We start from the raw sequence: 9914 nt of genomic DNA on the forward strand, positions 1-9914 counted from the left end.
CATAACCAATGGACATAAGACACTGGGGGGTAGGGGAGGCCGGGGGATTGTCAAGGGCGGGGAAAAAAACAAAAAAAAAGGAGACATATGTAATACTCTTTGTAATACTTTAAGCAATAAAAAAAAAATAATAATAAAAAAATCAAAGTCTGAATTGTCTTTTAACTTTTTCAGTTTTCTGTTTTTTATATTAGAAGCCTTAGAACCACCATTTCTTTTTTTTAAATCTCACCTTATCTCTTCAATTTATTCTACCATTAAATGCTATGATAGTCTCCCTCCCAACCCATCATGCCTGCTTTTCTATACTAATCTTGAAACAATTTCCATAATCCCTGACTTTTTGTCTGCCCTGAATGATAAAAAGGAAGTATGCCTAAGACTCTAGCTTTATGTTGTACCTTGCAACTATAAATAAACTAGTTTTTCTCCATAAGCCTAATAGATTCAAGCTAACCATATTAGTTGGCAAGGTCAGAGATCTTGTAACCTTACATGTTCTAATGTATTTAGATCTGCTTTTATAAATCATTTATTTGGAGTAACAAGTTATTAAATAAGAATATCCCTCAGGGTCTAAAGAAATCCTATGAAATAAAGAGGAAATATGCTAATTGACCCTCACACCATTGTAAAGATGGCAACGCCCACAGCCAGTAAGGAGGGATATGCTAATTGACTGTCCTGCCCTCAAAGATGGCGGCGCCCACAGCCACAAGATGGCCAGCAGGGGAGGGCAGTTAGGGGAGACCAGGCCTGCAGGGGAGGGCAGTTAGGGGTGACCTGGCCTGCAGGGGAGGGAAGTTGGGGGTGACAAGGCCTGTAGGGGAGGGCCGTTGGGTGGGACTAGGCCTGCAGGGGAGGACAGTTGGGGGCAATCGGGCCAGCAGGGGAGCAGTTAGGCGTCGATCAGGCTGGCAGGGGAGTTGCTAGGGGGTGATCAGGCTGGCATTCAGAAATGGTTAGGGGCAATCAGGCAGGCAGGCAGGTGAGAGATTGGGAGCCAGCAGTCCCGGATTGTGAGAGGGATGTCTGACTGCAGGTTTAGGCCTGATCCCACAGAGATTGGGCTTAAACCGGCAGTCTGACATCCCCTGAGGTATCCCAGATTGGAGAGAGTGAAGGCTGGTCTGAGGGACACCTCCTCAGTGCACGAATTTTGTGCACTGGACCTCTAGTGCTTAATAACATGACATAGCATGTGCATTCCCACAGAACATAATTTTGGCATTATTTAATATTTAAAAAAAATTTTTTGGATAAAAGTAAAGTCACAGCTCGCAAACACTAGTGTACATTGCATTCACCTGATACCTGAAATCTATATAATATAATCATCATGCAATAAAGACTCTGGCCCAGCAGGTGAGTATTGTTTAACAGACTCTGCAAGTAATTCTAATGATCTTGGTCTTAAAGTCACATCTTGATTTTAACAGTGGACTTCAGGTAACTTACCTATGCAATGGAGTGAAAATGATGGTTGAGGTAGATGTAGAGGACCCTGGGCATGTCATTTGCGGATATCATTTTGGAGAACTTAGTCAGTGTCAGTGTCATAGTTCTGAAGTTCAGCAACTGCTTTGAGAAATATGTCTCTTGCTCATAATCTCAACCAGAAAAAAAGACAAATGCTTTTCTTGTCAACAATTTTAAAAAATAGGCTATTTGATAGTAATGGAGAGAATAACTTTTAAATTTCAAGTAGAACAAATAACTGTCAGTTATAGATTTTGCTGGATTAAAACTTAAAAAGGGACTCCCTGGCATCATTTAATATCCTCATGCACAGAAAAGAATGTAAGGGAATCTTTTCACTGGCAACAAAGTAAATGACCAAAAAAAAAAAAAAAAAAAAAGCACTGTCTGAAAAAATTGCCGAATGATCTCCCCTTGAGATACTCCTTCTATCTGATATACCCTACCAAGTCAAAATGCTTCTAAGAAACAAACTCCCATTGTCTCTTGGTACACAAAAGACATCCACAACAAAATTTCCAAAAGTTCTAAATGTGTTATGATACATATCAGGAGACACTCTGCAGATGTGATCAGAGTTAAGAACTTTGAGATGTCAAAATTATCCTGGATTACCTAGGTAGGTTCATTCCAATCATACTAGTCCTTAAAAATGGAGGAAAGATTGAAGAACAGTGGGTCAGAAAAAGGCAAATTGAGAGAGACTTGGTGTCTGGTTTTGAAGATGGACAAAGGGGATCAGGAAAGTAGCAGGCTTTAAAAGCAGCTGATGGCTTGTAGTTTATAGCCAGCTGAAAAATGGGGACTGTGATGGTTAATTTTATATGTCAGTGTCACTAGGGTAAGAGATGTTTAGATCATTGGTAAAACTTTCTTCTTGGGTGTGTCTGTGAGGCTGTTTCTGAAAGATAGTAACACCTGAATCTGTACACTGAGTAAAAAAGATGGCCCTCACCAATGTAGTAGTCATCAACCAATTCATTGAGATCATAAATAGAAAAAGTTAGAGAAAGGGCATATTTGCTTTCTATGCTTTAACTGGGGTATCTACCTTCTCCAACCCACAGACATCAGACTTTAGAGATCCTGGTTCTTGGGCCCTCTGATTCAGACCAGGGATTACACCATTGGCTCCCCTGGTTCTCAAGACTTTGGGTTTGAATGGAATTACATCCCCAGCTTTCTTGGTCCTCCAGCTTGCAGGTAGAACGTCATGAGACTTTCAGTCTCAATAATCACCTGAGTCAGTCCCTGATAGTAAATCCTTTTTTAAACATCTATCTGTCATCTATCTATCTATCTATCTATCTATCTATCTATCATCTATCATCATCTATCTATCATCTTCTATTGGTTCTGCTAAAGAGAAAATCACAGTGCTCAAATGACATCACCTGTGCTAAAGCCCATGATATCAACTCTAGATTTAATACCTGACATAATTGCTCTTTTGACTTATCCCAGAAACATCCTATATAAGAAAAGGCTATTATGCAAATCGACCAAATGGTAGAACGACCGGTCGTTATGATGCGCACTGACCACCAGTGGGCAGACGCTTAATCAAAAGGCTATTATGCAAATCGTTATGATGCGCACTGACCACCAGTGGGCAGACACTTAATGCAGGAGCTGCCCCCTGGTAGTCAGTACATTCCCACAGGAGGAGCTCTGCTCAGCCAGAAGCCGTGAGCCCGCCTGGTGAGCGCAGCGGTGGTAGCGGGAGCCTCTCCTGCCTCTGCGCCAGTGGGACATCCCCTGAGGGCTCCCGGACTGCAAGAGGGTGCAGGCCAGGCTGAGGGATCCCCTGAGTGCATGAATTTCATGCATCAGACCTCTAGTAATCTTAATAAACAAGTCTGGAATTTTCTGGTCAAGGACCAGTAATCTGTCACATGGCTCCTCTCTGTCCCCATGGAAAGAAGAGGCAATCTGTGAAATAAAAACCCTTGCCATTCCCTTCACCCCAAAAGAAGACATCCTGGTCTAAAAATAACATTTTCCTGGGTGTGCGTGTGGTGTTGTTGTTAATAGTTCTTCATCCCACCCTTCTTCCTATAAAAAAACTTCCATTCTGTAAACCACTCAGACTGCCCTTCAAGTTGCTAGATGGAATGCTGCTGCCTGATTGATGATTCTCTTAATAAAGCCAATTAGATTTTCAAATTTGCTTGTTTAAATGTTGTTCTTTAACAGTCTGTTTATCTGATGAACCCTGACTAATACTGACACCTTAGTCCTATGAACTCACGTAGCCGAACTCTGTCAAAATTCCAAATGAGCGGGAAATGTATTCTTCCCTAGAGCCTCCCAAAAAGAATGCAGCCTGCTGACAATTTGATTTTAGCTGAGTAAGACTTGTAGCAGACTTGTGCCTTACAGAACTGTAAGACAAGAGACTTGCTGTAACATCATTGATAGGAAACTAACAAACAGACTTAATAAGGATGTTAGTAAAAGAGAGTTTGTGATTTTAACAGAAAAGAAAAAGAGCTGCCATGCCTGAATGAGCAATTATAGAAATGGCTTCAAGCATCATCTCCTACTCAATTGCTAAGTTAAGAGTGTAGATCAACATATGGAAGCCCAACATTTACCACTGAGGACATGAGGTTGATAACTGATTCTATTCCTTTAACTGAAAAAATAATTAAATCCAATACCAAGTCAGTATTTTAAAAATATATATATCCACTTGACAATTTTACACAAACATGAATAAATAAGGAAAACTCACAAGTAAAAAATAAATAAAATTGTTCTTAGCACATAAGAAAAATTGTTCTAAGTCTAAGGCTAGGTCCATTCAGTACAGTATTATCTTTTAGGGAAACCATGGTGTTTGTTTGTTTTGTTCAAGTATTGTTAACCTCAAAACTCAAAAAATTCAGAAGTTTCCCCCAGACAAATTATGGAACAGCCTTCCAGGAATTCATATAATATTTCTGAAAAAAATTTGGTATTTTAGATATAATGATTTCACTTATTTTATTACCATTGTGTAAGCTCAAACATTTAAAATATTCTACTAGCCATGACTGGATGGGTCGGTTGGTTGGAGCATCATCCTTTATACCAAAAGGTCTCAGGTTTGATTCCAGTCAGGGCACATACCCAGGTTGTGGGTTCCAACCCCAGACGGGTGAGTATGGGAGGCAATCAATCAATGTTTCTTTCTTTCTCTCTCTCTCCCTCTCTCTCTTCTAAACATTATCCTCAGGTGAGGATTAAAAAGGAATAATAAAAATATTCTACCAGCTTGCTCTAGAACACGGAGATCTTGTATATATATATACATTTCATTTTAATTAGATTATTAATGATTTTGACCAGTTTTATCATAATAATATATTTTTATTCTTATATCCCCAGGGTAAATATTTAATTTTATTTTCTCATCTTTCATATATGGATAATGTAAATATCTACATTAGAAATTGATTGTGAGAATTAAATATTGGAGGCATGTAGAATAACTCTGGATATTTGTAACATTGCCATAAATTTAAATTCTTATTGTTATTGTTAATTGCTTATCCTAACTTAATCTTTTATTACTTTCACTGCCTTTTTAAAAAGCTCCTTTCCAGATGCTGTCCATCTATATTATATGTTACATTTTTTCATTAACCAATAACCTGTAGGTGTATGCTAGGTATTGAGATGATTTAAATACAGACTGTCCTTACTATCAAAAGTGGGCAGCATATTCCAATTAGAATAGTAACTGAAGGTCACGTGGTTTAACTTTCAGACCACTGTAGGTAAACTGCAACAACCAAACTTCTCCCAGGTCCCTGTATCTGAAGATTTAAAATATAAAGGTTTATTTCTTGTCCCTGCAAAGTTGACTCTGGGTCCTGCAAACCATGCAAGGTGTCAATGAAAGCTGAGTTTCATCTTTACAGAAACATGGGCTCAGGACCACTGCATTAGTGAAGGAGAAGAGATGGGTATATAAATATCTCTGCTCACATTTTATTGCCCAACATGAATGTCATGGTCCTGCCAAATTCAGGAAGGTGAGGAATTATAATCTCTCCTGTGTCCAGAAGGAGAACCAGATATATTAGTGTGTGTCATGAACATTTCCCTCCTATGTGTACTTCTGCTAGGTAAAATTGGAACCTTCTGGCATACTTGGTTTGTATGATTCATATTGGGGATCATAGAGAGAACACTGAATTGTCTAAACTATTTTATTTATTTATTTATTTATTTATTTATTTATTTATTTTATTTATTATCTATCCTCATCCAAGGATATTTCCCCCTGATTTTTACAGAGAGTAGATGGAAGGGAAGGAGAGAGATGAGGAGAGAGAGAGAGAGAGAGAGAGAGAGAGAGAGAGAGAGAGAGAGACATCAATGTGAGAGAGACACATCAATTGGTTGCCTGGCGAACTTGCCCAAACTGTAGCCTGGATTGAGCCTGCAACTGAGGTATGCACCCTTGACCAGAATAGAACTGAGATCCTTTAGTCAGAGGGCCAATGCTTTAAACACTGAGCAAAACTGACTAGGGCTGTCTAAGTTACTTTAGAAATTGATAGGATTTCAGGTCCAGTGATGGCAAATAAGTCTAATAAATTTGATTTTACAAATAGCAAATATTTAATGGATATGTTTTATATCTTTACTGCACACCAAGTTTTATATTGTCATAAAAAGATGTATTCAATTTTTAATGATTTACTTTTTTAATATATTACTATATCACTGATAATTTTTCTCAAAATTAAAAATAACCATATACTTGTAAAAAAACAATTGTTTTAAATAAACTTCTCTACACTATATCTTTCTATGATGTAATTATATTTCAGTGTTCACTCCAGTTACAGAATTTTTGCCCAACTCATAAATTTTAATGTTCTGCAATTAAATAAGGTGATAACTGTACTTAGAGCTTTTATATTATATCCCATTCAAATATCATCTTTACATGTAAATTGTGTTCCCCTGTAGGATGGGGCACTTTCATACATCCCACCTCTGAAGAAGGAGAGAATCTACAAATATGAATTTCACCATCTCATGGCAGAAAACAAACCAGATATTGAGACAGCCTGATTTATCCTGTTCAATAACCTATTCTAGAGATCCTGGGATAGCACTTCAGTGTAATTTTATACTCAATTTAAAATATTCCAGTATGTATTTAAACTATAAACTTGTTTTAAACTCTTAAGGTACCAGCTAAGCAGCAGCACATTTATGAAAGTTTGTTTTCAAGTTCTTGGGCTTCTATAATTGGTATGCTTCACAAATTAAGTCTATCTTTTATATAGAAAAATGGCTACACTAGTGTTAGCCATTTCCTACACCATGAGTTATGGAATGACATTAATTTAAAATGGATTCATTCTTGCTCAGGTTTGCTATCATTGACTGTGATATGATGATGCTCTGTATACCAATCTCTCCACTTCAATAGTATATAATCATTTAAAAACATATTGTCAGTAGACTTAATAATGTGAATCTCTTCTATTATTAACTAATTAATTAAAATATAAAAATACTGAAATAAATATACCAGGCTAAATAGAGGAAGGTAAAAAAAGCTGGATTTTCCCCCATAAGGTAAAATCATGTTTGGAATATAATATTATAACAGTGAGCCTGAGTTTTCTAAAATGTTTCTATGATTTCACCAGTGTGTGCTCTTTAGGTAATGGGTCTACAACAAAACTTTCACGAGTGGAGAAATGTAGAGTTGGGAGTCATGAGCTGGTTCACTTTACAATCTATCAGTTACTCCTGGGAAAAGCCAAATTCCTACTTCCCAGGATTTAATGTTATTACCACTTTATCACTTCATGCAGAGATTTTTGCATCTTTTTTTTTTTTACTCTGACCTATTTTCCTGATCTCATTTTAAAAGTTGTTATCTTTGTGTATTAAATTGTTCAGAAATCCCCCAGGTCTGTCAGTTAATATGTTGAAAGCTCTCCCTGGTACTAGAAAAAGAATGCGGTGTCATACCATTCCAAGGCGATGGGATTCCTAGATACTTTAGTTTTAGCCCCAGATTCAACAATTAGGCAAAACCCTGCATCCATGTTGTCTTATATGTGAAAGAGTGGTTATGATTTCTCCCTCGCAGTGTTCCTCCCTTCAGGTGCTTACATGAAGAAAAGATGATCCACTTACAGAGAGACTAACAAAGCATCTGGCATGCAACAGACACTTGTCAAGAAACTTCCTTTCCTTTATACTTATTTACTACTCAAGACAGGTTGCAGGTTTGTATCTTTAACAAATACAAATTCAATTCTAAGAACTTGGGACTTTTATTTTTTTCATTTATGTTTCATCTCTCTGTGATATGACTTAAATGTTATAAATTATATTTTGCTTATGTGCTTAATATCAGCTAAATATTTTTGTATACAATCAAAATGCTCTACAGGGCTATGTGCTAAAAACCATGTAAGTTATTCTTTGTGGGTCATTTAATTGCTGATAAGAGATTTTTGCCTTATATTATAACTTTAGCACCTAATCTTGTGTGGCTTGACGTTACCATCCAAAATGTTTCCACTTACACTTGCACACAGTATCTCTTCTAATCAGCCACCACATATTTGGACTATTCTCATTTCCATCACCTTGCACATGTTTCCTCTCACCTGAATACCATCTCTCTTTCCCTTTGCTTGGTCACCTATAATTTAAACACAATGAGACTCTTAACTATTACCCCCACCTTCATTGTTTATTTCAGCTTTGAATTTCTCCATTTCCATTGCAAATATAACCATTTAATTAAACGTGGATTTCTATAATTTACTGTTGTTTCATGTATACATTTTGCCTACAAAACTAGATTACAAACTTCCAGATGTTAGAGAGACATATCTTGAAATTCTCTTGTATACTAACTGATTAATAGACTAAATTATTAATTTAGGTCAAACCTACTAATATAAATAGCTTTAATTTCCTATTTTTCTTCTCCTATATATCCCTTATCTACCTGTATCCCTACTAGCAAATCCACACATATCCTCACAATTTCATACTCACACGTCGCATAATAAAAATACAAGTAAAACCTGACACTATGTTACTAAGTGGAAAAAAAAATAAGGTTGATGCTGAGGAACTGATGTGCGTATTAAAAACTCAGACACACTCCTCTCTCTAGAGGTGACTCACCAGGATGCACACCATTTGTTTCTGTAGGTCATGTGATTTCAAGGAATCTGCCCACCCCACCCCCACTGCCTTGGTGTTACTTTCTTACTAAGCTTTCCCTCTCCAACCTTCCATTGTGTTTCTCAACACAAGGACATCTATCATTTACTTTAGAAGCTTGTATTTTCAATAAACACAGGGAAACAAGTAAGAGTAGGTCAAAGTTCATAACACAAATGCTACAAAGCTTTCAATAATCAGATAAAGTTCTTCACAATGATTATTTAATTCCCCATACAACTGCCTCTGTTATTATTTTGGTGTCATATATTCCATTCATTTAAAATTTATATACTGAAAATTCATTTATAAAAAATAAAAATAAAAATATCAGAACTCTTTGTAAAGTATGACTGTTTCTAATGTGAAGACACTTTCCTACTTCACTGAGAAACTAATTGTTTTAGTAGTTCTGAAACAATTTAAAAACCACTTGGGCTACTTAACACAGAAAAGGTCCTTGGGTTCTCTAGAGATTTTTATTCAATAGGAATGAGATGTAGCCTGGACATCTATATTTTTAACAAGCTCCCCTGTGATTTCCATATATAGCAGGCACAAGACCTGGAAAGCATGGCATTTTACTGTTAGTATAGAGCAATAACTGTCACCTGTTTGACACTTGACAGGCCCCCATTTAAGTTGTCAGCTCAGGGGAGCTTCCTAATAGCACCTACATCTTCATGTCCAAATTTATGTTCCTAAAAATGTGTGCTTAAATCAAGCCTTGCTTCTATACCAAACTGAATTTAGCCCCAAAGCATAACTCTCTCTCTCTCTGATAATTTAGCAAGAATTGGGCAGCAGTGCTGTGATAATACTAGTTGCTTCGTTCTTCACATAAGACAAATGTGTGTGAAGGTCATCAAACTTTAGTTCATTTGAGGTACTTTTTATCCTAACCTATATCACAAACAGAACTTCCTAGATTTAATTTGCACCTGGTTATCATACATTTTCACCCAGTGATCTAGCACTTCAAGCCTACATACCTTCTATAAATCATAAAATGACTATTGCTCTTTATTAGTTTATGATGAGAGAAAACTGTAATTGTTGCTTTATTTAATAGTTTTCCAGAAGCTACTCAGTCTCTGATGTGGTGAGCCATCATTCTGTAGTAAAATGTACAAAAAAAAGCTAACATTTTATCAGATTATTGAAATAAGTCTAATACATATTCAGTCATGGTTCTCATTCTTTTAAGTAAAGAAGTAAAATGCATATATATA

General features: G+C 36.6%; 1 pseudogene; it reads left to right on the plus strand.

The window, feature by feature from the left end:
* Positions 1-9914, plus strand: part of LOC102248107 — a 96207-nt pseudogene that overhangs the window by 31487 nt on the left and 54806 nt on the right.

Source organism: Myotis brandtii, unplaced genomic scaffold, assembly GCF_000412655.1.
Source record: "Myotis brandtii unplaced genomic scaffold, ASM41265v1 scaffold179, whole genome shotgun sequence".
Lineage (NCBI taxonomy): Eukaryota > Metazoa > Chordata > Mammalia > Chiroptera > Vespertilionidae > Myotis > Myotis brandtii.